Genomic DNA, 27,285 nt, shown 5'->3' on the forward strand with positions numbered 1-27,285 from the left:
TGCTGCCAGGAAAGTCCTCTGGTTTTTCATATTTCATCTTGAATTGGAAATTAATTGCCCTCAATATTTTGTTGCTTTTTTTTTCTCCAATGCTTCAGTAGCATACAGCAAGAGCCATTAAATTCCATAGTCCTTATAATTACTACTTCTCCCAAACATTTCAAGGAACTGAGTTATTATACCTTGCATCCCTTCTACTAGAGCCCTATCCCAGTTCTCCACCAGTGAAAGTTTTAAATAAGTTTTTAAAAAACGTTTATTTATTATTTTTGAGAGACAGAGAGAGAGCACAAGCAGGGGAGGGCAGAGAGAAAGGGAGACACAGGCTCCAGGCTCCAAGCTGTCAGCACAGAGCCTGATGCAGGGCTCGAACCCACAAACCGTGAGATCATGACGCCTAACTGGCAGGTAGGAAGGTAGGCGCCCCTACCACCAGTGAAAGTTTTAGTAACTACACAGCTGCAGCATGCCAGGCACTCTCAGAACTTCACCTACTGCCAATGATAGATCCTTATTGCTGAAGTGGGCTTCATTGCTAGGACAGCTTGGCCACCAACATTCCTAGATGGGACTGCCTAGGAAATAGATTCTGCATTAGAGATTTGTATACAGGAGGCTTATGGGAAGGTAACTTAAGGAACAATACCTGTCAGGAAGTGAGGGAAGAGGGACTGGCTACAAGGAGATGAATTGAACTGTTTACGAGTTGCATCAGAGGCTTCAATTGATCCTGCGAGTTGTCTCAAACAGAGGCATTGGCTGGACCTTTTATACCTGCAATTAATCATTGGATGCAGGTATCCCCTAGGAAAAGGTGTATAACTGGGCAAATTAGTGCCCTTCAGCAAGGACCTTAGCCGTGTATACCACCAGCTGTCAACATACACAGCAGCTGGGAGAATTGGCACCTCTGTCCTGAAGGAGGGATCGAGAAGCACACCACAACATCTACTATAGTTAGTTTCTGCTCACAAGATTCACAAGCCAAGAGAAAGGAGAGATGTATTGAAGCAGTCCAAAAGAGATTAGACAACTATTATATTTTTAAAAGGATTTGCTTCTTAGATAGGAAATGCTTGGAAATGGGTTAATAATGAAAGAATAATTTTCATTTTGACATTACAAGTAAACTGAGGTCATTTCTGAATTCCTTGACATTCCTGATGACAACTTTCCCTGAGTTTCTATTTGATCACTTCCCAGTTTCCTTCACAAACACCTTTTCTAACATCTTCCCCACTCCTCTAAAAATGTAGCCTATGTGTCCTCCTCAGTCCTCTGCTTTGCACTTCCTTTCTTGTCTATTTCACTTTGTTCCTTAAGTGCAAAGGACACCCAGATCTACGAATCCAGCTCTCACCTCACTTCTGAGCTCCAGACTATATTCCTGCTACCTGCTGGGCATCCCTTCTATCTCACTTCAAATTCAACACATCAAAAACAAAATTCCTTTTTTTAAAGGTTTTTATTTATTCATTTATTTAACTAATCTCTACACCCAACATGGGGCTCAAGCTCACAACCCTGAGATCAAGAGTCACATGCTCTTTTGACCGAGCCAGCCAGGTACCCTAAAACAAAATTCCTTAATAGAACATTCAAGGGTCATCACAATCTGGTCCCCATCTAATTGGGCTATTGCTCCTCTACATTCACTGACATTCTGCCTTTTCTGCTGGTTAGTTTTGGGATATACATACAGTTCTTTCTGACTGGATACTCTGTTTAGGCTTCTCCATTTATCAGAATTCAGTTTGCTGTCCAAATTCCAAGTTGCATGTCACTTGATTTAAGAAATCTTTCCTCACACTACCATTAGAATTAATCTCTTCCATGAGGCCTCATTTATACCTCCAATAAAAGGGCGCCTGGGTGCATCAGTTTGTTGAGCATCCAACTCCTGATTTTGGCTCAGATCATGATCCTAGGGTTGTGGGATCTAGCCCCATATTGGGCTCCATGCTAAGCATGGAGATGGCTCAAGACTCTCTCTCGAAAGAAAGAAAGAAAGAAAGAAAGAAGGAAGGAAGGAAGGAAAGAAAGAAAAAGATTCTCTCCCTCTGCCCCTCTCCCCCATTTGCACACGCATGCTCTCTCTGTCTCTCTCTCTAAAATTAAAAAAAAATTAAATATATATATATCTCAAATAAAGAAGTTACCATTGTCTACCCTGTATTATGGTTATTGAATTTGTATCTGTCTTTCTACGAAGGTTTTGAACTCTCTTCAGGACTTGCACTATCAAGTAGTTTCACTCATCTTTACACATTTATTGCCAGTCTTTTACCTAATGTAGGGTTTATTTTAGCTAGGGTACATATTCAGTTGCTGTGGCAAAGACCAAGGTAATAGTGGCTCAAACAAGATAGAAAAAAGTCTATCTCTCTCACACAGGGATGTAGGTTCCTTGTAGCTCGTAGCTCTGTCACCATTTGAGTGTCGGCCTCATGTGTATGTCTTAGAGAGCCCCACTATATCCACATGTCAGGCAGTGGGATGGAGAAGGAGGAATGGAGAGAAAGAACACACCTCCCATGGCGTGACCTGGAATTGCACATACACTTCCACTCAAGTCCCACTGGACAGAGCTCAGCCAAACTTAGCTGTGGAGAGGTTGGGAGATGTAGTCTTTTACAGAACAGTCATGTACTCAGGTAGAACATTGGGAGGAAGGAGAAAATGGATGTTGGAGAGAAATTAGCAGTCTTGCCACAGAATGAATGAAAGCCTGCTTTAAAAGATAACATTAAAAAATATTTACTTCACTTGCAGAGATGTGCTAGCAGATTGGGAAAGAGGAAAGGTAAAAAAGAAAAAAAAATAGGCATGATTGCTGAGTGGGAAAGAGAAGACAAAGAATGAGAGAGAAGGGAGAGAATCAGAAACTCCTTTTGAGTTGACACTATCACTAGATGCCCCCAGCTGACTGGAGTCCAGTTCTCTCTCAAAAAGATGGTCTTTCCTCCCTCAGCAAAGACTTCTTCAAAGCCACTTTGGCCATACAGTGGATTCACATGTCTGATTTGAGCCAGAAATAAGAAACAACTCAGACTGTCACAGCCAATAATAATTCCAAGTAACTAGATACCTCATCTATTAAGAGTTTCCTTTCTTTCAAATTACTATTTGCCAAAGCCTTCTAGAGTAGCTGTGTTTCCCCCTCTATTTAAGGGAGAAAGAGGACAGAGAATGGGAAGATGGACTCACAGCAAAGACTTTTAGGAAAAACTACTGTCTTTGCAGCTTATACTATATTCTCTGTATTAACCAAATTTAAAGACTAGATTTATTAGCAGGACTAGAAGATGTCCAATGTCCCTTCCATAATACATTCACTTCCCCTTCCTTGTTTCTCTTCCTCCACCCCCTCTCTTAGCCTTAATTGTTATAAAAGTTATTTCTTAAAATCAGGCATACTCCCAAACTGGAAACAACCCAAGTATCCAGCAGAAAAGAACAAATAAACAAACCAGAGTCTATTCACACAGTAGAATCCTAGGCAACAGCAAAAGGATCAAAGCATTGGTACACACAACATGGAATAATCTCAAAATCATTATGCTGAACAAAAGCAGACAGACACAAAGGAGTAAGTACACTTTGTATGATCCCATTTGCAATACGCTGTAGAACTGTCAAGACTAAGCCATAGTGATAGAAAGCAGAAAAGTAGTCACATGGACCTGAGGGGAAGAGGGTTGACTAATGAGAGGCACAAGGAAACGTTCTGGCCTTTATTTTTTTTATTGTGGTTAAATGCATATAACATAAAGTTTACCACTTTTAAGTGTGCACTGTGTGGCATTAAGTACAATCACATTGTTGGGCAGCCTTCACTATCCTCATTTTCCCCAACTGAAACTCCATACCCATTAAATACTATCTCCCCATCCCCCTCCCAGCCCCGTATAACCACCATTCTACTTCAAAAAAAATTTTTTAATGTTTCTTTTTGAGAGAGAGACAGAGAGAGAGACAGACAGGGAGAGAGAGAGAGAGAGAGAGAGAGAGAGAGATTGACAGTGCAAGATTGACAGTGCAAGAGAGAGAGAGATTGAGAGGGTCAGAAAGGGAGATACAGAATTCAAAGCAGGCTACAGGCTCTGAGCTGTCATCACAGAGCCCTATATGGGACTGGATCTCACAAATTGCGAGATGATGACCTGAGCCGAAGTCAGACACTTAACCGACTGAGCCACCCAGGCACCCCTCTACTTTTTATCTCTATGAATTTGACTGTTCCAGGTACCTCATTCAAATAGAATCATATGATATTCGTCCATCTGTGATTAGCTTAATTCACTTAGCAGAATGTCTTTAAAGTCCATCTGTGGTATAGCATGTGTCAGAATCTCCTTCACTTTTAAGGCTAAATAATATTCCATAGCATGTATATTCCACATTTTGTTTGTCCACTCATCTATTGATGGGCACTTGGGTTGCTTCCACCTTTTGGCTACGTGGATAATGCTACTATGGACACGGGTGTACAAATATCTGTTGGAGCCCCTGCTTTCACTTCTTTTGGGTGCATGCTCAGAAGTGGAATAGCTGGATCATGTGGTAATTTTAATTTTTTGAGGAATTGCCATAACATTTTCTACAGCAGCTGCATCATCTTTCATTCCCACCACCAATGCACAAGGGGTCCAATTTCTCCACATCCTCGCCAACACTTGTTTTGTGTTTTTTAATAATAGCCATCCTAATGGATTAAAGTGGTATTTAATTGTGTTTTTTTATTTGAATTTCCCTCATGATGACGTTGAGCATCTTTTCATTTGTTTATTGTTTATAGATCTTCTTCAGAGAAATGTTTACTCAAGTCCTTTCTCCAATTTTTAATCAGTATGTTTTTGTTGTTGTTGTTCTTGGGTTGTAGGAGTTCTTTATATATTCTGGATACCAATCCCTTTTCAGATATAATTTGTAAATATTTTCTCCTATTCCATGGGTTGCTTTTTCATTGTTGATAGTGTGCTTTGATGCACAAAAGTTTTAAATTTGGAGGAAGTACAACTTACCTATTTTTTCTTTAATTGCCTGTGCATTTGGTGTCATATCCAAGAAATTGTTGCCAAATCCAGTATCATGAAGTTTCTCCCCCTATGTTTTTATCTGAGTTTTATAGTTTTAGCTCTTATATTTAGGTCTTTGATCCATATTGACTTGATTTCTGTATATGATGTAAAATAAAGGTCCAATCTTATTTTTTTTTCATTTGGATATCCAGTTTTTCCAATACCACTTGTTAAAAAGACTGCCCTTTCCCCATTGAATGATCTTGACGCCCTTGAAAATCATTTGACCATTTATGTGAGGGCTCATTTATGGGCTCTCTGTTTTAGTCCATTAGTCCATATGTCTGTGTTTATGCCAGAATAGTAGTTTAGATTACTATAGCTTTGTAGTAAGTTTTGAAATTGGGAATTGTGTGGCCTCCAACTTTGCTCTTCTTTTCCAAGATTGTTTTTGCCTAATCAGTGTCCTTGAGGTTCCATATGAATTTTAGGATGGATTTTTCTGTATCTGCAAAAAATGTTGAAATTTTGATAGGGCTCACATTGAAACTATACATTACTTTGGGTCGTACTAACATATGAAATAAGGAAAATATTGATGATAAAAAAGTTCTATGTCTTGATTGTGATGATACATGAGTGCATTATTTTTCAAAATTCACAGAGCTGGGGCACCTGGGTGGCTCAGTCAGTTGAACATCCAACTTTGGCTCAGATCACGATCTCATGGGTCATGAGTTCAAGCCCCATACTGGGCTCTCTGCTGTCAGCGCAGATCCTGTTTCCCTCTCTTTGCCCCTCCTCTGCTGTGCTCTCTCTCAAAAATATTCATTAAAAAGAAATTCACAGAACTGTATGCTTAAAATGAGTATACCATATTGCACATCAATTATACCTGAATAAATTGATTAAAAACTTTTATTTATTTATTTTAAATGTTTATTTTGAAAGAGAGAGTGAGCAGGGGAGAGGTGGCAGGGGTGTGGAGGGAGAGAATCCCAAGCAGGCTCTACCCTGTCAGTGCAGTACTGGCTGGGGGGGGGGGTTCCATCCCAGGAACTGTGAGATCATGACCTGACCTGTACCCAAGTGACAAATGCCTAACGGACTGAGGCACCCAGGTGCCCCTTGATTAAAAACTTTTCAGATACTGTAGACTAGGTGCTGGAGAAACCTGTGCCAATGGACACAGAAAAGAAAAAAAGGCTCAAGATATTCTATTCTCTCTCTAGCCAAAGGATCTGGAAAGGAGTGGACCAAACACAGAAAGCTGAATTAGAAATGGTTGGCATACCAGGAGACTGAAGGGAAGACGTAGGACAATGAGAAGCAGTTACCGTACCTGTGGGCAATCTTGGACTTTTGAATAGGCAGGGGCTTTCATTCTATTCTTGCCCAACCTCACCTCACACATACTTAGCTATTTGTATTTTATTATTGTTTTATTCCTTTGGTTCTTGAAGATTTCTTCATAAAATGAAAATAGCCTTGGGAAGCATTCAGCTTTCATCAGTTAACATTTTAGTTACCAATTAAACCAGTGGGTAAAAGCAATGGGGTGTAGTGGTTAGTTTTATATGTCAATTTGGTTAGACTATAGTTCTCTAGTTACTCAAACACTAATTTAAGTGTTACAGTGAAGTTATTTTGTGAATATGAATTAAATCCATAACCAGTGGATTTTATTTTAAAAAATGTAAGTTTATTTATTTTGAGAGAGAGAGCATACACACAAGCAGGGGAGGAGCAAATGGAAGGAGAGACAGAATCCCAAGCAGGCTCCACCCCATCAGCTCAGAACCTGATGTGGGTCTTGAACTCATAAACTATGAGATCATGACCTGAGCCGAGATCGTGACCTGAGCCAAGATCATGACCTTAGTCAAGATCTAGAGTCGGGTGTTTAACTGACTGCACCACCCAGGTACTCTATAATCAGTAGATTTTAAATAAGAGAGATTATTGTAGATAATCTGGGTGGGCCTGACTCAATAAGTTAAAGGGTTTTAAAAGAAAAACTGAGGTTCCTCTGAAGAAGAAATTCCTCTGTACAGAACAGCTTCAGCTGGTGCCCAGGAGTCTCAGTCTGCTCTTCTTAATGGCCTACCCTACCAGTGTGCCTTGCCAGACCACCACAGTCCTATAAACTAATTCCATGCATTAATGTCTTATTAGTTAGGGGTAGGGGGATAGGCAGGGAGAGGCTTGCAGAAGGAATAAAGGTAGAGGAACAGCAAAGGGAGGGCTGACAGGGTAGTTGATTTGACAATTCTATCCCAGGCAGGGTGTATTTGGGGAAAGTAAAAGGCAAAAAAAAAAAAAAAACCAAACCCAAAAACAAACAAAAAAAACCCAGGAGCCAGAGGACACTGAGAGTTCAAAGGAAGCAAGAAAGGTGGGGACACTGCACCAAAATCTCACTCTTCTTTAGCAGCTTTAATTATTGCCAGCAGTGGGGGTAGAGACGGAGTATTGACTTTCTGATAGAACCTTGAATCTGCAGGTTGTATGAAAGTTATTCCTTGGAACACCACAAGTTCACATTTGCTACTTTGCGCATTCCTATTCCTTTGTGTAACCAGAGAGGTAAATGTATACCTTTGCAATTAATGCTTCCAAATCATCTGCAAAGTCAAATGCACCTGAAAAAAAAAGAAAGGAAGGAAGGAAGGAAGAAAAAAAAAGAAAGAAAGAAAGAAAAAGAGAAAAGAAAAAAAAAAAGAAAAAAGAAAGATCAGAGGGAATTGAGTTTCTTCTATATCTAGAGTGTTTCCCCAAATACCATGGATAATTCTGGCAAATTTTCCAGAAACTAGTAGGTATTCTAAACTAAGTGCATATTTGAATAACTCAATAGGAAGAATATAATTCAGATAGGATGTTGGGATAAATACATACTTTAATAAGCAAGTTAGTAAAAAGATGGCAGTGTATATGAGCTTTGAAAGAATAAAATAACCCTTGACTATAGTACAATCTTCAGGGGACTTTAAGAAGGCAACTACATGCAAATGACAAAAATCAAGAATAAGCGAAAAGTCGGAGATCCAAAACTGGACAGACTTAAAATTATACCAAATATTAAAGGAATTAGCAATTGGATGAGAATTGTAAAAATTCACCTGGTAGGCTAGAATTTTTCACATAGAAATTACATGAAAAAGAAGTAAGTTAAAATAAATTAGAAAATCTTTGCTATAAAAAAATTTTGGGTTACTATTGAAACACACGATAACATGGATGAATTTCAAAAACATTGTGTTTAATGAAAGGAGCCTGTACTAAACAATGTATACCGTGTTTACATAAAGTTCTAGAACAGGAAAGACTGATTTATGACATAAACTAATCAAAACAATGGCTAGTTATGGGGGATAAGGAAAGAGATTGACTGGAATGAACAAGATGAAACTTACCAGCGCAATTATTAGTCATCAGGAAAATACATACAAAGTGCAAGTTAGAACTACAATGAATTACTCCAACGAAAACTATGCACCAAGATAGGCATATAAATCAATGGAACAGAGCTGAGAGTCCAGAAATAAGCCCACACATTAGTGGTCAATTGTTTTTCCACAAAATAGCCAAGACAATTCAATGAAGAGAATAGCCTTTTCAACAAATGATGCTGGGACATCTGGATATCCACAGGTAAAAGATGCAGTTTGGGCCCTTCCTTCACACCATACACAAAAATTAACTCAAAGTGGATTATAGATTTTTTAAAATGTTTATTTGGGGGGGGGAGGACATGAATGGGGGAAGGGATGGAGAGAGATGGAGAGAGAGAGAGAGAATTCGTATGGAGCCCCAGTGCAGGGCTCAAACCCACAAACCACGAGATCATGACCCGAGCTGAAACCAAAACTCAGATGCTTAACCAACTGAGCCACCCAGGCACCTCGGATTATAAATTTATATGTAAAAGATAAAGCTACAGAACTCCTAACAGAAAAAAATAGATGTAAATATTTGTAACTTTGGATTAGGCAATGATTTCTTAGCTCTGACACCAAAAACACAAACAAAAAAAGAAAAATAGGTAAATCAGAATTCAACAAAATTAAATGAAAAGAAACCCTGACAATACCCCATGTTGGTAAGGATTAGCAGTAACCTCTTATACTTTCCTAATGGAGGTATAAAATGGTATAAACTCTTTGGAAAGCTGGAGGTTTCTTATCAAGTTATACATGTAGCACTCCCATAACCTAGAAATTCTGTTAGGCATTTACCTAAAAGAAATAATGGATATCTATGAATATTATAAAATTCTTTTTGTGGAGAATGTTATTGACTCAGTAGCCCCAATTCAAGGAAAGCTCTCAGGAAGATGACAGCAAGGGATGTTCTGGTGCTGCTTATTTGGGGGAAGAATTAAAGCTAAGTGTCCCTCTTTGGAAATGTTTGTCCTTAACTACTCAGCTTAACTAACTCAAGATTGGTTAGTAAGCTTTAAAAAAAAAAAAAGAAGGATATTTATTGAGCACTTAGTATATGACAGGCACTGTGTTATGTGGTTAATCTCATTTAGGTGCCACCAAAATCCTAGCAGTGAATACAACAGTAATATTTCCTTCATTTTACAAATGGATTAACTAAAGAGAGTTTGCCCACGGTCACCCAGGTAAATTCATGATTATACATACCATGGCTAAAAGAAATGAATCTGTCTCTTTCATCTTTGGGTTACCAAAGTCCAGCACAAACTGATTATGTAAATGAATGAATGAATGAATGAATGAACGAACTAATGAATGGCAGAAGCACTTGACTGTCTGACTACAGAAAATACACACTAGTATCTCTATTCTACAGTAACTCTAACAGCCCTATTTTTAAGACACAATTTTTAATTTAAGGCTTTTTTTGTTTTGTTTTGCATATAGATACTATAGAGATATAGCTTTGACAAGCCAGTAAAATTTTTCTTTCAAAATTCTAAATGCTAGCAGGACCCCTGAAATTCACTTACTGAAAGTAAACAAAATGTAGTAATTACTTGAAGGAGTCAGTAGTAATTACTGTCACACTCTGTCAGCTGGGTTAATGTACATGCTGATAACAGAGGCATTTAAAATACCCTTATTAGTTAAGGTAAATAATGCCAGCTGCTCTAACAGATGCACCCTACAATCTCCAAGCATTAACCAAAGTGTATTTCTCCTTCCCCATACAGTCCTGTGGAGGTCAGCAGGTTGTGGGAGCTCTGCTCCTTCCACTGAATGGCTGTGCCTTCCTCTATTACTAGTATTTTTTATGGGGCAGGCTGGAAGGGCACATATCAGTTTGTTTACATTTTATTGGCCAGAACTCAGGGAGAAGGCCTCACCTAACTGCAAGCTGTTTACCCCAGCCAAGAAAAGAGGACAAAGATAATGACATGGATACTAATAAGAAATGAGCAGTCTGTGTGGAAACACCCCAACCCCAGGGGTAGGGACCTCTCAAAATACAACAAAAAAGGGATGTTAAGCCTACTATGACATCTGGAATATGCTGTTGCTGTTTAAAACAGACCAGTAGCTATTGACTTAATGAAAATATCAGATAAAATTAAAGTATAAAGGAGAAGAAAATAATAAGCATAAAGATATCACAACTAGGTAAAAATATATGTATATTTACTGTTAGTCAAAAGGATCAGAATGTTTTTATATCTGAAGTTCTGTCCAAAGGAAAAAAGAGAAGTAAAGGAAGATGAATTACTCCATAATGGTACTTAATCTGCCCAAAAGCTGGGCTAAAATGGGGATAACAGGGGTCAGTTGTTCCTGTTCTGGCTAGCGAGTGCTGTGTAACAAACTACTGCAAAATAAAAGTATGGGTCATGAATTTAAGCATGACTCAGCTGGAGAAATCTGTTCCATGAAGCATCATGGAGGACAACTTGATATTCATATGGCAGATGGAGTGGTCTGGGGCATCCAAGATGGCTTCACACACATGTCTAGTATTTTGGCTAGAAATCCAGGCTAAGTGGAAACTGTTAACTAGAGTGGCTATGTTGACATCAGACAAAATAGAATTTAAATTAAAAATTGTCACAGGAGACAAAGAAGGACATTATACAGTGAGAAAAGGGTCAATATACCACGAAGATAAAACAATTTCAAGTATATATGCACTCAACATCAAAGCATCCAAATATATCAAGCAAACTGACAAAACTGAAGGGAGAAATAGACAGGAATACAATCACAGTAGGAGACTTTAATCCCCATTTTCAATAATGAACAGAACATCCAGATAGAAGATCACTATAAGTGAAACACACTATAGACCAAATGGACCTAACAGATACCTACTGAACATTCCAGTCAACAGCAGAAAAAAACATAATCTTCTCAAGGGCACATGGGTCTCTCTCCAGGTGAGATCACATGTCAGGTCACAAAACAAGTCTTAACAAATTAAGAAGACTGAAACCATACCAAGTATCTTTTCTAATCATAATAGAATAAAACTGGAAATCAACAGCAAAAGGAAAATTGGGAAATTCACAGATATGTGGAAGTTAAACAACTTTTAAGCAACCACTGGTTCAAAGAATAAGTCAAAAAGGAAATTAGAAAATACCTCAAGACAAAGAAAAATAAAAACCCAACCTACCAAAACTTAAGGGATGCAGCAAAAGCAGTGCTGAGAGGGAAGTTGATAGCAATAAATGCCTAGATTAAAAAGAAGAAAAATCTCAAGTAAGTAATTTGTACCACAAAGAGCTGGAAAAAGAAAAAGATTAAGCCCAAATTTAGCAAAAGTCTGGAAACAGCAAAAATTAGAGCAGAAATAAATTAAAAAAAAGAAATGGGAAAAAATCAACAAAATTAACAGTAGATATTTTGAAATGAAAAACGAAATTGACAAGCCCTTTGACTAAGTAATGTAACAAAGAAAGACTCAAATAAAATCAGAAATGAGAGGCAAAATAACAACTGAAAGCACAGAAATAGAAAAGATTATGAGACTATTATGAAAAATTATATGCCAATGAATTGGACAACTTAGAAGTAATGAATAAATTCCTAGAAACATCTAATCTTCCAAAACAAAATCAGAAAGAAATAGAAAATTTGAACAGACTAATTACTAGCAATGAGATTGAATCAGTAATCAAAACTCCCAGCAGGGGTGCCTGGGTAGCTCAGTCGGTTAAGCGTGTGACTCTCCATTTTGGCTTTTTAAAAAAAAAATGTTCATTTATTTATTTACTTTGAGAGAGAGAGAAAGAGAGCATGAGCAGTGGCGGGAGGCGGGGGGGTGGTGCAGAGAGAAAAAGAGAGAGAGAGAATCCCAAGCAGGCTCCATGCTGTTAGTGCAGAGCCTGAAATGGGGCTTGAACTCACCAACCGCCAGATCATGACCTGAGCCAGAATCAAGAGTCAGATACTTAATTGACTGAGCCACCCAGGCACCCCAAAAAAATTCTCAAAAGAAAAACTCCCAACAAAGAAGACCAAAAAAAGCTCCCAACAAACAAAAGTCCAGGACCAGATGGCTTCACAGGTGAATTCTATCGAACATTTAAAGAAGAGTCAATACCTACTCTTCTCAAACTATTGCAAAAAACAAAAGACAAAGAAAAGCTTCCAAATTCATTCTATGTGACCAGCATTACCCTGATACCAAAAGACATTACAAAAAAAGAAAGCTACAGGCCAATATCTCTCATGAACATAGATGCAAAAATCCTCAACAAAATATTAACAAACTGAATCCTACAGTACTTCTTTCTTTAAGTTTATTTATTAATTTTGAGACAGAGAGTGTGCGCACACAAAGGGGGGGAGGGGAGAGGAAGGGGGTGGGGCAGAGAGAGAGTGAGAATCCCAAGCAGGCTCTGTGCTATCAGCACAGAGCCCTATCTTAACCAACTGAGCCACCCAGTTGCCCCTGAATCCAACAGCACTTAAAATAAAATCATTCACCATCATCAAGTGGGATTTATTCCAGGGATGTAAGGGTGGTTCAATACTTGCAAATCAATCAATGTGATACATCACATTAACAAGAGGAAGGATAAAAACCATACAATTATCTCAATAGATGCAGAAAAACCATTTGTTAAAAAAAGCAAAGTACAACGTCCACCCATGATAAAAACTCTCAACAAAGTACGGCTAGAGGGAGCATACATCAACATACTAAAGACCATATATGAAAACCTCAAAGCTAACATCATACTCAATGGTGGAAAATCGAGAGTTTTTCCTCCAAGACAAGGATGTCCACTCTCACCACTTTGATTCAACCTAGTACTGGAAGTTCTAGCCATAGCAATCAGCTGTAATTAAGCCAGGCATTCCTCTTCATGCTGCTCACCTTCACCCAGGACAGTATGTGAATGCCACAGTAAAAACTATTGGTGAAGGCTTCAAGGTGCCATGAAAAGACCAGCCTGCTACTTATCATTAAATGAAAATCCACAGGAGACTTGGAGCTCTTTCAAACAAGAATGCTTCCATTCTGACCTGGAACTAAAACAGGCTGGACAAATGGGAAGCATAGATGAACAACATATGGACCCTAAGTGTGGACACAACACACAATATAATCTATGTAAATGACTCTCTACCAGGACATAACAACAGCTCAGTGACTATCAGAGATTCTAAATTGTCTTCATCTAAGTATTTCTGTAAAAATCTACCATTTCCGGGGTGCCTGGGTGGCTCAGTCGGTTATGTCTCCGACTTCAGCTCAGGTCATAATCTCACAGTTCGAGTTTGAGCCCCGCGTCGGGCTCTGTGCTGACAGCTCAGAGCCTGGAGCCTGCTTTGGATTCTGTGTCTCCCTCTCTCTCTGCCCCTCCTCCACTTGTACTCTATGTGGGTGTCTCTCTCTCAAAAATAAATAAACATTAAAAAGATTAAAAAATAAAAAGCTACCATTCCCTATATATTTACCTGATGGAGATAAAGAGGATCAACCAGGAGATTTGTATGATGAAACCATGCACCGACTCGCATTCTCCCTTCTTAGCCACTATACCACACTTGTTATTTCCACCAAGAGCATAGATATATCAGCTGTCCTCCAACTGAGTTTTGTGAGAAAAATTACCACTCAGATTAAATACATTGGATATGGGGGCGCCTGGGTGGCTCAGTCGGTTAAGCGTCCGACTTCAGCTCAGGTCATGATTCACGGTCTGTGAGTTCGAGCCCCACGTCAGGTTCTGTGCTGACAGCTCAGAGCCTGGAGCCTGTTTCAGATTCTGTGTCTCCCTCTCTCTCTGCCCCTCCCCTGTTCACGCTCTGTCTCTCTCTGTCTCAAAAATAAATAAACGTTAAAAAAAAAATTTAACAAATACATTGGATATGACAAATTTTGCAGTTTGCTGGCAGTTTGCTGACAGTTTGCATTTTAGCAAAACCTCTGTAATTTGTGGATTTCGTTAGTTTTTACTATACGTTTCCCAAGTTATCTTAAGTGTTTATAAATTTAACTTCTTTTAGGGGCGCCTGGGTGGCGCAGTCGGTTAAGCGTCCGACTTCAGCCAGGTCACGATCTCGCGGTCTGTGAGTTCGAGCCCCGCGTCAGGCTCTGGGCTGATGGCTCGGAGCCTGGAGCCTGTTTCCGATTCTGTGTCTCCCTCTCTCTCTGCCCCTCCCCTGTTCATGCTCTGTCTCTCTCTGTCCCCAAAAAAATAAATAAACGTTGAAAAAAAAAATTTAACTTCTTTTATTAAAAGCAAAGATGATGAAGCACCTGGGTGGTTCAGTCAGTTGAGCATCTGACTCTTTTTGATTTTGGCTTGAGTCATGATCCCAGGGTTGTGAGATCAAGCCCTATGTCAGATTCAATCCCTATGAGAGGGATTCTCTCTCTCCTCTTTCTGCCACTCCTCCATCCACACTCTCTTTCTCTCTTAAAATAAATAAATAAATGAACATTAAAAAAAATGAGTAAGTTCTAGAGAACTACCATACAACACTGTACCTATAGTCAACAATAATATATCAACGCTTAAAAAGTTGTTAGGAGGGTAGGGGAAACTAGGTGGCTCAGCTGGTTAAACGTCTGACTTTGGCTGAGGCCATGATCTCACTGTTCATGAGTTCAAGCCCTGTGTCAGGCTCTGTGCTGAGAACTCAGAGCCTGGAGCCTGCTTCAGATTCTGTGTCTCCCTCTCTCTCTGCCCCTCCCCTGCTCACACTCTGTGTGTGTGTATATGTGTCTCAAAAATAAACATTAAAAAAAATCACAAAATATTTGTTAGGAGGGTAAATCTTATGTTAACTGTTCTTTCCACGATATAGTAAAATACAAAAAAAAAATTGAATCACCAAAAGGATTCTTTGTGTATGTGTGTTTGTGTGTGTGTGTGCAAAACTATTGTATTTACAAAAATGGCACAAAAGTGAATTCAACAGTCGATGCACATGAGTATTTTATTCATCTCTTTAACAAAAGATATTCTAACACTATAGAACTGAATAAGAACAGCAGCTGTTAAGCACTAGAGTCATATAAGTTACACCAGATCAGGCAAATATTGCCCAAGTAAAATTCTATTGTTAGAGCTGAAACGGGTTTAAGGACATTCAAGTTCAAGCACAGAGATACAAATCTTTCAGAGCCCCATCTATTTTTGTTTGAAGAATGTGACCTTTCTTCCAACTTGTGGTCTTAAACTTCTGTTTTACAAAATCCAAAAGGAGGGGTGCCTGGGTGGCTCAGTCAGTTAAGTGTCTGACTTTGGCTCAGGTCATGATCTCACAGTTTGTGAGTTCAAGCCCCGCCAGGGGCTCTGTGCTGCCAGCTCAGAGCCTGGAACCTGCTTCAGACTCTGTGTCTCCCTCTCTCTCTGCCCCTCCCCTGCTCATGCTCTGTCTCTCAATAATAAATAAACATTAAAAAAATTTTTTTTAAAATCCAAAAGGAAAATGCAAATGAAATTAATACAATAGAGGTTATTTTATTTATTTTTTTAATGTTTATTTTTTGAGAGAGACAGAGAGAAAAAAAAAATGGGTGGGGAGGGGCAGAGAGAGAGAGGGAGATACAGAATCCGAAGCAGGCTCCAGGCTCTGAGCTGTCAGCGCAGACCTCGACATGGGGCTTGAACTCAGGAGCTGTGAGATCATAACCTGAGCTGAAGTCGGAGGCTTAACCTACTGAGCCACCTAGACACCCCGTGGTTATTTTAAGTAAGAGTAACATACAGAGCTGAATTAAGATGAATTAAAGAAAGCCAAAACATTACAATCATAAAACTTGCTTGTTACTTGTTGGAACCAGTCCTACACTAGGAGTTAGGTAATATACACAATTATTTTCAAGCAGATTACTTTATGTTGCTCAAACACATTCTCTTTATCAGCGCACTGTTAAACTAATCAAAAACTCTCCACGCGTATATTTCCTTACACTAGCAGCACACACTACTGCTACCTGCAAAGCTCTTTCTCAAATGACTTAGTGAATGAAAGGAAATGAAAAGCAGAGAAATAACAAGGAGAAATAATGAGAATTAGAAGATTCATGCAGTTCAGCTCTTTTAATCAGCCAGCCAGCTTGCTTGCAGCAAGGGATGGTTTCTGTGGAGGAAGTTTCTGTGGAGTGGGAACGCGGTCATCAGTGACTTGTCTTAGTGAGAGCTGCAGTAGGAAGCTGCTTGCTTTTCAGTTGTGTTTTAGCCAGGTTGTAATCCCTGGCATCAAAATATTTTTGCCCTTTCTGCAATCGTTTCCTTAAGAAATCTAAACCTCCAGGCTTTTGTCCCAGATGACAATACCTTGGTTTTAATTTTGCTTCCTCGGCTTTCTCTGGACTCGTCACTTTATCTTCCATTGCCTTCTACTCCTCTGTGGAGGCTGCCTTGGGGACCTCCATGGACATACTGCTTCCTGTTCCCCTGCTTCTCTTCATCAGAAGGATTCTACCAAGTATCAGGGTTAAAGACTCCAAGTCCAGGACTCTAAAGTGTGGGATACATACCTTGTTACAGCCATGAGATACTGGATTTGGAGATTTAAACCCCACACACCCTTGGTCGAAACCAAGCAAAGGAAGGAAATGTAACAATACAAAAACAAAAACAAAAAAAACAAAAAAAAACATGAATCAGACTTGGTCAGCTCTGTGGTGACATTAAGGCCTGAGAGTGGAATAATGCAATTCACAAACTTCTCTTTTGTAACAATATTTAGGAACAGTGAATTTCTTCACTATAAATCAAGTGTAAGATCCTGACACTTATATGTAACACAGTGCAATCACATTTGGCTGTTCTGTGGCAAAGAGGAAAAGAGGGAACACTCAGAATCGCTGTAGCTTTGAACCTGCAAAATATTCTGCACACTTTCATATTCAGTACATGCCCCTCAAAAAAAATCAAGCCATATATAGAAGTGAATGCAGTTAATCATCAGAATCCTCCTCTCCTCCTCACCCCTCATCCCTACACTTTGGTATCACTTTGATATGTATCCTTCCTGTTTGTATGCACATATACCTACACGCAGTATATATGTGATTAGGTATTATCCTAACCACATCATTCTTGATTTGCCTTTCCTACTTAAAATTTCTATTGGCTACATAGTATTACATATGACAATTTCAGCAATCACTCATTGAGGGGATACGTTTCATTGTATTTCACTTCTTTTTTCTATTTTTAAACTATTATTTTTAATCTATACAAGTAAAACTTGCCCATATTTTTAAAAATTCAGACCGTATAGATGTGTGTAAAATGAGAAACAAAAACATCTCCTACCTCTCATCCCCACCAACCACATCACTGCCACACCCATTGCTCAGAGGTTTTTTATCAATACTTTCTGTTTTTGGGGTTTTTAAATTTTTAAAAAAAAAATTTTTTTTTTCAACGTTTATTTATTTTTGGGACAGAGAGAGACAGAGCATGAACGGGGGAGGGGCAGAGAGAGAGGGAGACACAGAATCGGAAACAGGCTCCAGGCTCTGAGCCACCAGCCCAGAGCCCGACGCGGGGCTCGAACTCACGGACCGCGAGATGGTGACCTGGCTGAAGTCGGACGCTTAACCAACTGCGCCACCCAGGCGCCCCTAAATTTTTTTTAACATTTATTTATTTTTGAGAGAAAGAGACACAGTGTGAGCAGGAGAGGGGCAGAGAGAAAGGGAGACACACAATCCAAAACAGGCTCCAGGCTCTGAGCTGTCAGCACAGAGCCCAAAGTGGGGCTCAAACTCTCGAGCAGCGAGATCATGACCTGAGCTGAAGTCAGATGCTTAACCCACTGAGCCACCCAGGGGCCCCAATAGTTTCTGTTTTAAATTCTACTACTGTTTACCACTGAAACTATATGTAATATATTTACACCCTTTTTTCTTGATTTATCAACTATAGATATTAGTTATTAACTCCTCATAATGAAAAATCAGGACCGTTTTATTTAAATTTGTAAATTCAGGGGTGCCTGGGTGGCTCAGTCAGTTAAGCATCCGACTTTTGATTTTGGCTCAGGCCATGATCTCATGGTTGGTCCTGGGATCAAGCCCTGAGTCAGGCTCCACGCTGATTGTCGAGCCTGTTTGGGATTCTCTCTCTCTGCCCCTCCCCTGCTCTTTCTCTCTCAAAATAAGTAAATAAACATTTTTTAAAAATTAGTAAATTCAACACATGGATGAAAATGAAATACGGCATTTAGCTGTTGAATAATTCCAACCTGCTGCTAATAACGAATCATCTTTTGCGGTAACACAACCTGGTTGCTACAAACACTAGTTTAATTTGAGAAATACAGTAGTTTAGTAATAACTTGGATTTAGACACCGATAAACTCCTTCAGGGGACGGGAACGCCTCAGTTCACACCATGGTCCTGCTGCAGATTAACTCTGTGACTGTAAACACATTGCTTAACCTCACAGTGCCCTAGTTCCCTATCTCTTCAAGTAGGAATGATAACTATATCTCACAGATCTGAATAAGAATCAAATTAAATAAATTGTGCCTTTGAAAATGAGGCATCCTTAGTGCCTTTCCCTTTAGCCATCTGTGCCATTCCTGGAGCTGGTGCCCGGCAAACACGGCAGAGCCCAGCAGATAGGTCAGGCCGCGAGGTCAGGAATCCTCCCTGTTCCCATGCCTTGCTGCTTCTCAGGTTTCAAGCCCCTAAGAGATCTGATGGGATGGGGGTGCCAGCAGGAGTGGAAACTGAACCAGCATTTGAGTTAGCAGGGTCTCTCATGTACCCCAAGAATGGGCAGTGCTAAAGCAAAACTAGAAGCTGCAAGCGGGAGAGATAGATGCCTGTTGCCAGGGGTGGTAGCAATAGAGGCACCAATCCCCTCAGCCTGGAGCAGGATTTAAGTATCTGACAGGGGACAGGGAGTGCGATGGGAGCAGCCGTGGATGTAGGAATCAGATTTCTAAGTTTCTGAGATAGTCCCAGGAATTAGGTCCCGGGACATGAGAGCAGAAGGGGAGAGAGGAGCGCCTGGTTGCAGACAGGAATATGTCATTGTCCTGGGTGACCCAACAGTCTTACATCGACTTAGCTCTCCGCCTTGGATTCCTTGTTAACTTAACTTGCACGAGGTAACCTGACGATTTTGTATTTCTTTCTGTAAATTATTGTCATTTCCTTTATTGTTTTAATTTTCATGTTAAGAAAAATTTCAAACACACAGAAGTAGGGAAATAATATAATTAGTATATAACATATGTAATGTACAAATAGTATAAAATACCCATTAACCAAATTCAATCATTATTATCAAGATTTTCCCACACCTGCTTCACTTAAAATTTTTTTTAAATGTTTATTTATTTTTGAGAGAGAGAGAGAGAGAGAGTGAGTATGAGCAGGGGAGGGGCAGAGAGAGAGGGAGACACAGAATCTGAAGCAGGCTGCAGGCTCTGAGCTGTCAGTACAGAGCTTGATGCAGGGCTCGAACCCACAAACTGTGAGACCGTGACCTGAATGGAAGTCAGACACTTAACTGACTGAGCCACCCAGGTGCCCCAAAACTAAAATATTTTAAAGCAGATAGATAGACCCAAGTCACTTCATCCCTACTCATTTCAGTATGGATCTTTAAAACATATGTACATGGGGCACCTGGGTGGCTCAGTCGGTTAAGCGTCCGACTTCAGCTCAGGTCACGATCTCGCGGTCTGTGAGTTCGAGCCCCGTGTCGGGCTCTGGGCTGGTGGCTCAGAGCCTGGAGCCTGTTTCCGATTCTGTGTCTCCCTCTCTCTCTGCCCCTCCCCCGTTCATGCTCTGTCTCTCTCTGTCTCAAAAATAAATAAAATGTTAAAAAAAATTAAAAAAAATAAATAAATGAAACATATGTACACTTTCCTACATACCCTCAATATTCTGCTTTGTATTTATTACTCTCTGTGAGCTAGTTAATAGGAGATGAATATATTCTCAGGGTGTCAACAAAATCAAGTTTCTGACTCTGATGCACAGCGAACGCACTGAGGTGGATGTGCCTGTGAGGACTCTTCTGGTCACCAGGATCCCTTTGTATGAGCATGGTCTGAACTACAACAATCCAGGCGCTCTCATTTCTCATGTGCCTACACACGCACACACTGTGCATACACAGACACACAGACACACACACACACACACACACACACACATAAAACTACAGCAGAAATGAAGTAAGTGCCTTCTACACAGTGAAACAGGCTGTCACTGAAGCAATTCTGGTAGGCCATCAAGATAAATGGGGATGCTACCCAGACAGAGAACACCAATGCAAAGGTATCATCTATGCTGGCTTGGGAAAGAGAAAACAAGAATGTCAGAGAGCTAGGAAAGTACTGGCTGTTGGAAAGGGAACCGAAAATCATAAGGCACACTAACAGAGGCAGTATGTCATGCCAGAGAGAAATTCTGCTGGTTCCACCTTACCACTTCTATCCTGGTGTGTGAGAATCTCATTCATCTTCCCTTGCCTTCCTCGCCATACCCACTGGCCTCCTCCTGACCCATGGGTCCCCAAGACAGTGATTTCATAGGAAGTTCTTCTCTTTCCCATCCTTTCTCTCCATCTTCCCTACCTCCAAGCCCTCCTCTCCAAATGCCTCTTCTATTAACTACCCAGTGCCTTAATTTTATTATTTATTTATTTATTTATTTAATTTTATTTGAGAGAGAGAGAGAAAAAGTGCGCACATGTGTGTAAGTGGGGGAGGGGCAGAGAGAGGGAAGAGAATTCCAAGCAGCCCCACACTGTCAGTGCAGAGGCTGACACAGGGCTCGACTTTACAGACTGTGAGATCATGACGTGAGCCGAAATCAAGACTCAGAAGCTTGAACGACTGAGCCACCCAGGCGCACCCCCCACCCCCAATGTCTTCATTTTAAACTAATTTTAAGCACTAAAGACACATTTCTTTGGCCTAAGACACATTCAACACATAGCACAGTGTCTGGTATACAATCTCTGCTATGATCTGAATGTGTGTGTCCCCCAAAAGTCACCAGTTGGAATCCTAATGCCAAAGTGATGATGTTACAAGATGGAGACTTTGGGAGGTGATTACGACACAAGGATGGAGCCCTCATGAATGGGATTCATGTTCTTACAAAGGAGGTCCCACAGACCTCCCTACCCGCCCTACTCTGTGAGGACACAGTGAAAAAGCAATGGCTATGAATTGGGAAGAGGGTCCTCACCAGAAGATGACCCTGCTAGTGCCTTCATCTTGGACTTTTTTTTGTTTGTTTATTTATTTATTTTGAGAGAGAGAGAGAGAGCAAGCAGAGGAGGGGCAGAGAGAGAGAATCCCAAGCAGGCTCTGCACTGTCAGCATAGAGCCTGACATGGGGCTTGAACCCATGAACCGTGAGGTCATGACCTGAACTGAAACCAAGAGTCAGATGGTCAACTGACTGAGCCACCCAGGTGCCCCTTGATCTAGGACTTCTAAGCCTCCAGAACTGTGAGAAGTAGATTTCTGCTGTTTCAATGCACCCAGCCTGTGGTATTTTGTTATAGCAGCCCAAACGGAGTGAGATAGCCTGTTGAGAAATATTGGTTAGGGGCACCTGGGTGGCTCAGTAGGTTAAGTGTCTAGTTCAAGCCCCACATCCGACTCTGTGCCAATGGTGCGGAGCCTGCTTGAGATTCTGTCTCCCTCTCTCTCTGCTCCTCCTGCTTGCTCTCTCTCTCTCAAAAACAAACAAACTTAAAAAAATAGACATATTGGTTGGATGGATGGATGATGAGTGGTTTTAAGCAAAAGGGTAATACTTTAAAACCCACATGAGTTCAGATGGAACTTTGCTATGACACTGAGGAGCCATTAGCCAAAATGGGCAACAGTCATCATAGCTGGCTGTTCACTCGGGAGGTTACAAGAGTGAAAATGTGATACACGTGCCCTTCCCAGCACCACCAGCTACCAAGCATAAGAAGGGAAGAAAATGTCAGGATGGAAAGATGATGGGCACTGGGCTGGGGGAAACCTGAATGCAAACCTTGAGTCCACCATCTTCTAATAACGTGGCTTTCAATAAATTATTTAAAAGACTTCATTTATCCTTGGGTGCCTGCGTAGTTCAGTAGGTTAAGTATCCGGCTGTTGAATCTGGCTCGGGTCATGATCTCAGGGTCATGGGACAGAGCCCTGCATGGGGCTCTGTGCTGGGCATACAGTCTGCTTGAGACTCTCTCTCTCCCTCTCTCTCTCTCTCTCTTGTGTCCCTGCCCCTCCCCCTACTCTGCTCTCATACACACACACACTCTCTCTCTCTCAAAAAAAATTTCATTTATCCCATGTATAAAATGGGGATAATAGTATCCACTATGCAAGGCTGTTATAAGGATTTAATTAAATGATGTATTTAATTAAAGTTCCTAGCACAGTGCTTAACATATTTTGGGCTCAAAATCTTGTAATTTTTATGACATGATAATTATTATCATTAAGAAATCTCTGGAGAGAACCTAGGAAGTTATGGTTTATTTGTGAAATAAGCATGGTAAACACTTAAAGTTAACTTTAGACAAAGATGGTCAAATGGTATCTGTAAAAAGAAAAATTAATTTACTTAATTTTTGAGGAAGTAAACAGTGTGTAGGTAAAAGGGAACTGCTTTATATTTTCTACCTTAACACCTTAAAAAACCTTTGACAGATTTCCAAAGGAGAGGCTGAAATAAAAGTCACATAAGATTGGAATGTTTTGTGAGGCCATAAGGAACTAAGCAAACATAAGCAAACATAAGGAAGCAAAAACAATGGGTGGAGCCTGTTGATTCCAGCCAGGGGAGGGAACTAGAGGGCCCAAGTGACAGGTCTTAGAAAGGCAGCAGATATATGAAGGGTGTACTCATCATATTTCTAATTCTGGGTTTCTCGAAGGAAACAGTGCAGTTCTCTTCAGGCAGGTGGAGTCCTATGCACTTGGGATATCTGAGCAAGTGGTAGTTAGACATCAGACAACCATAGAGTTGACAGCAATGAGAGGAAGTGGGGAAGGAGTCTGACATTAATCTAACAGTGACTGGAGCAAGCCATGTGCCAGTTACATCTTCTCATTTAAGTCACCACAACCCAGTGATAGTAACTCTTATCTCTGTTTGACAGAGAAGGAAACTGAAGCTCAAAGAGATCTTAAAATTCAAGGTCTCTCTGCTAATAAGGGGAGGGAGCTATTATAGACAACAATGCCCAGCCAATAAGCTGAGGTCTGCTGTGGATCTGGTTCCTCTGTTCAACAAATGCTTTATTGAGCACCTACTGCGTGCCAGGCACAGAGTCAGGTGCAGGAGATATGAGCAAAGATAGACAGCCCCCAGTCTCATGAAGCATAAAGCCTAACAAGGGAGTGAGAAGCAGCCACTAGTCAAATAATGCCACTAATGAAGATAAATTTACAAAGTGAGACATGAGCATATGTAACAAATGGACTTGTCTAGACTTGGGGTGGGATGGATGCCATGGGGGAGAGTGGCTCTAGACTTTATCTAGAATTGAGTAGGTAAAGGAGTGGTGAAAAAAACCATGCCATATAAGGCAACTGCAATTACAATGTATATCACTTATATGTATAAGTGGTCAGGAGGAGGGAATGAGCAGTGAAATCTCGAACAACACTTCTAACTAGTGATGAGTCTGGATCATGGCCAGCAAACTACAGCCCACAAGCCAAATCCAGCCCACACCTGTTTTTGTGCATCCCTTGAGCTAAGAATGGTTTCTCCATTTTTAAATGGTTGAAAAAAATCGAAAGAAGACTAATATTTCGTGGCAGGTGAAAAGTATACGAAATTCACATTTCAGTGTCCAGTGTTTTATGGGAACATAGCCATACTCATTTGCTTATTATCACCTACGGCTGCTTTCACAAGGGCAGAAGTGAGCAAATTCGACCAGCACCAAGGTATTGCTGCAAACCGGAAATTATTTATTATCTGGCCCTTTATAGAAAAAGTTTGCCAATCCTTGGGCTAGTCAGAAGAGCCTATAAATCTGACTCTGTGGTCAGACAACTGACAAGTGAGCTTTAGTGGGAACAAGTGCAAAGTAATGCACTTCGGGATAAAAATATCCCGACTATTTATAAAATGAAGACAGGGCTCTGAGCTGCGAGGTCACAACTCAGAACTAAGCACAACTGGGAGAACTAAAGGCAGTAACAGTAATACTAAGTGATAAAAATCAGCACGCCATGGATGGAAGTGGTTATCTGAAGACTTTACCAGATGGGGGCCTGGGGAATGATTTCAGAAAGACTAAACTAAAATTGAACCAAGAAGAAAGGCTATATTCTTTTCACTTTCGCTCGAAAGTTATATATAGATATCAATAGTCTGCATGGAATCTGGGGGGGGGGGGGTTAGTAATAAAGAATTAGAATTTATGCTGTATATACAGGACTAATCAGGGGTGGGTTATCATCTAGACTTTGTCTTATCCAATTCTATAGCTCCAGTGCCTACTTTAGTGACTGGCATATGATAAACACTCAAATAACATTTGTGGAAGGGAAGAAAGAAAGAGAAGAAGGAAAGAGGAAAGGGAAGGAAGGGGCACCTGAGAGGCTCAGTTGGTTAAGTGTCCAACTTTGGCTCAGGTCATGATCTTGTCATCTGCCAGTTTGAGCCCCACATCCGGCTCTCTGCTGTCAGTGCTGCCTGCTTCAGGTCCTCTGTGCCCCTCTCTCTCTGCCCCTCCCCCACCCATGCACATGTGTGTGTATGTGCACTCTCTCTCAAAAATAAACTTTTTTAAGTTTAATAACAAAAGGGAGGGAAGAAAGAAGGGAAGGAGAGGAGGAAAGAGGGAAAGAAGGAGGGAAATTGGGCAGAATCCATTGGGTTTGAAAGCTGAATGGCAGTTAGCCAGACACCGAGAAGGAGGAAGAACACCCCAGCAGGGAAAAAGGAACACAAAAGGCCAGGAGAGGCCATGAGGCCTGTAAACGATGTCACTGAAACCCCCCAGCCACCTTTGTTCTAGCTGTAAGGTAACTTGGTTTCTCATATTCACTGGTCCTGTGAAGAGGGCATCCAGGGCAGTAAGAGAGTTGTACCCCAGGATAATTAAGCAATCAACCACACAGTAATTTACTCAGTCTCTTGGGGCAGTCTGGCATACACTGACTTCCCTAGCCTCACCCTCAGGCCGAGTTTCCACACCTGCAAAGTTACAGAACTGACTTGGGATCTCCGCGGCTCTAACAGGGTCATGGTACCTTGGGGGTCCTATCTGAGGTGGTTGGCCTCCCTCTCAGACACCTTTGACCTCTTCCATTTCACTGTAACAGGAGTCACATCCTGAGAATTCCCTGAGAACACCCAGCCCAGTGTGCTGCAGGGCCCAACAGGAACAAGGTGTCTTGCCCAGGTAAGATACTCTCCCTGCCCAGCAATATCACGGTTACAGAATCTATTCTTGCTACAAGGTAAACTCATCCCAGTAAATTGTGGTCTCAGGTCTTGGAAATACCCTCCATCCCGAGTAAATCAGGACAGCTGGTTGCCTGCCAGACCGGTTCCTCATTTACAATGGGCTTCTTACCCTACTGTTCCCCAGACTTCCCTTGGACCTGCTCCAGAGTTTCTGCTACCTTAAGCCCACTGTAGAGGCAGCTTTTAGGCAACATGCCTGAGCAATGGAAACCTCAGTAAGGTAAAAGGGCCCACAGTGACCACCAGGCTAAATGCAAATAGGCCCATTAGGTGACCCCCCTCAAAATAGCCTTAAGACCTAGTTGACAACTGAGCTACTTACAATGGGGCACAGGTACCAAAAAAAAGGTACCAAAATTCCACACATTCTCATACCTCCCCACCTTCCCCCCTTAACTACACCCCACCCCCCCCACCCACAGCCCTCTATCAAACAGTCTCTCCTTTGCTGTCCTGCCTGTAGCTCCCTTGCGGTGTATTTAATAAACTTCTATCTCCTTTGTTCTGCCCAGGGTGAATTCTTTCACCACCCACATCACAGGCCTCCACCCAATTGGGTTGCCCCACACCCACACTCGGAATATTCAGAGTAGCTCCTTCTTGGGGTGTGGGGGGGAAGCTCACAGTGCGGGCTGGGTGGGTCACTGGGAACAGGATTAAGATCAGAGACTGGGAAACTGAGAAGGGGTTCCCAAGGAACCTCAGCTGCTGGAGAGTTGGTTGTTAAGACACCTGTCTTTCATCTGTGTCTATTTGTTTCTGTGCATACAATGAGGATTAGACAGTATCTAGTATCAGGAAAAAACTCTCATTCTCATCGTTTCTAGTATTCTGAGGTGAGGAAGGCCTACTAATGGGAAGACTGCCTTAAAGCCTATTTGTAAGTGAGTAGAATGTGAGTTAGTAAAATATAAATAACAAAGAGGAGAGTAAAACTTGGTTGATCAGTATAAAACAGCTGTAATAATTACAGTAATTTATACCTAATTACCATATGGCATAGTGATTATGAGGCATTACCCGGTCATGTAAAACATACACCAAGATCTTTGTGATTAGGGTACTAACTTCTGCTCATTCAAGCATGCTCCTATCTATAGTCATTTTAAAACCATTAGAGGTCATTTAGGTTGGCTTGGTCTTGGGTTTTTTGCTTCAGGGAATACAAGTTAAACAACAGGTGAATTTGTTACATTTGATTCTGGGAAGATCCATATAAGGATACTTCTAAAAAAAATAATTAATGCCATCTTTATTTATAAAGGAATTCTGGGAAAAACTCAAAGCACTTTGCAGATTTTAATCTAATTAATCCTCACAATAACCCTGGGAGGGAGTTTTTATACAATGGCCTTCATTGTTTAAAGCCACCAGTTCTAAGAGGTC

The 27,285-nt window shown here is 40.8% G+C and overlaps 1 protein-coding gene and 1 pseudogene across 1 annotated transcript in view; both read right to left on the reverse strand.

The window, feature by feature from the left end:
- Positions 1 to 27,285, reverse strand: part of BLOC1S6 (biogenesis of lysosomal organelles complex 1 subunit 6) — a 134,315-nt gene that overhangs the window by 55,472 nt on the left and 51,558 nt on the right. The window lies entirely within an intron of this gene.
- Positions 16,109 to 27,285, reverse strand: part of LOC124508617 (cAMP-regulated phosphoprotein 19-like) — a 59,872-nt pseudogene continuing 48,695 nt past the window's right edge.

The sequence above is a fragment of the Lynx rufus genome, unplaced genomic scaffold (assembly GCF_022079265.1).
Source record: "Lynx rufus isolate CCGP_SWC_20201006 ecotype Redwood Valley unplaced genomic scaffold, mLynRuf1.p SCAF_13, whole genome shotgun sequence".
Taxonomy (NCBI): Eukaryota; Metazoa; Chordata; class Mammalia; order Carnivora; family Felidae; genus Lynx; species Lynx rufus.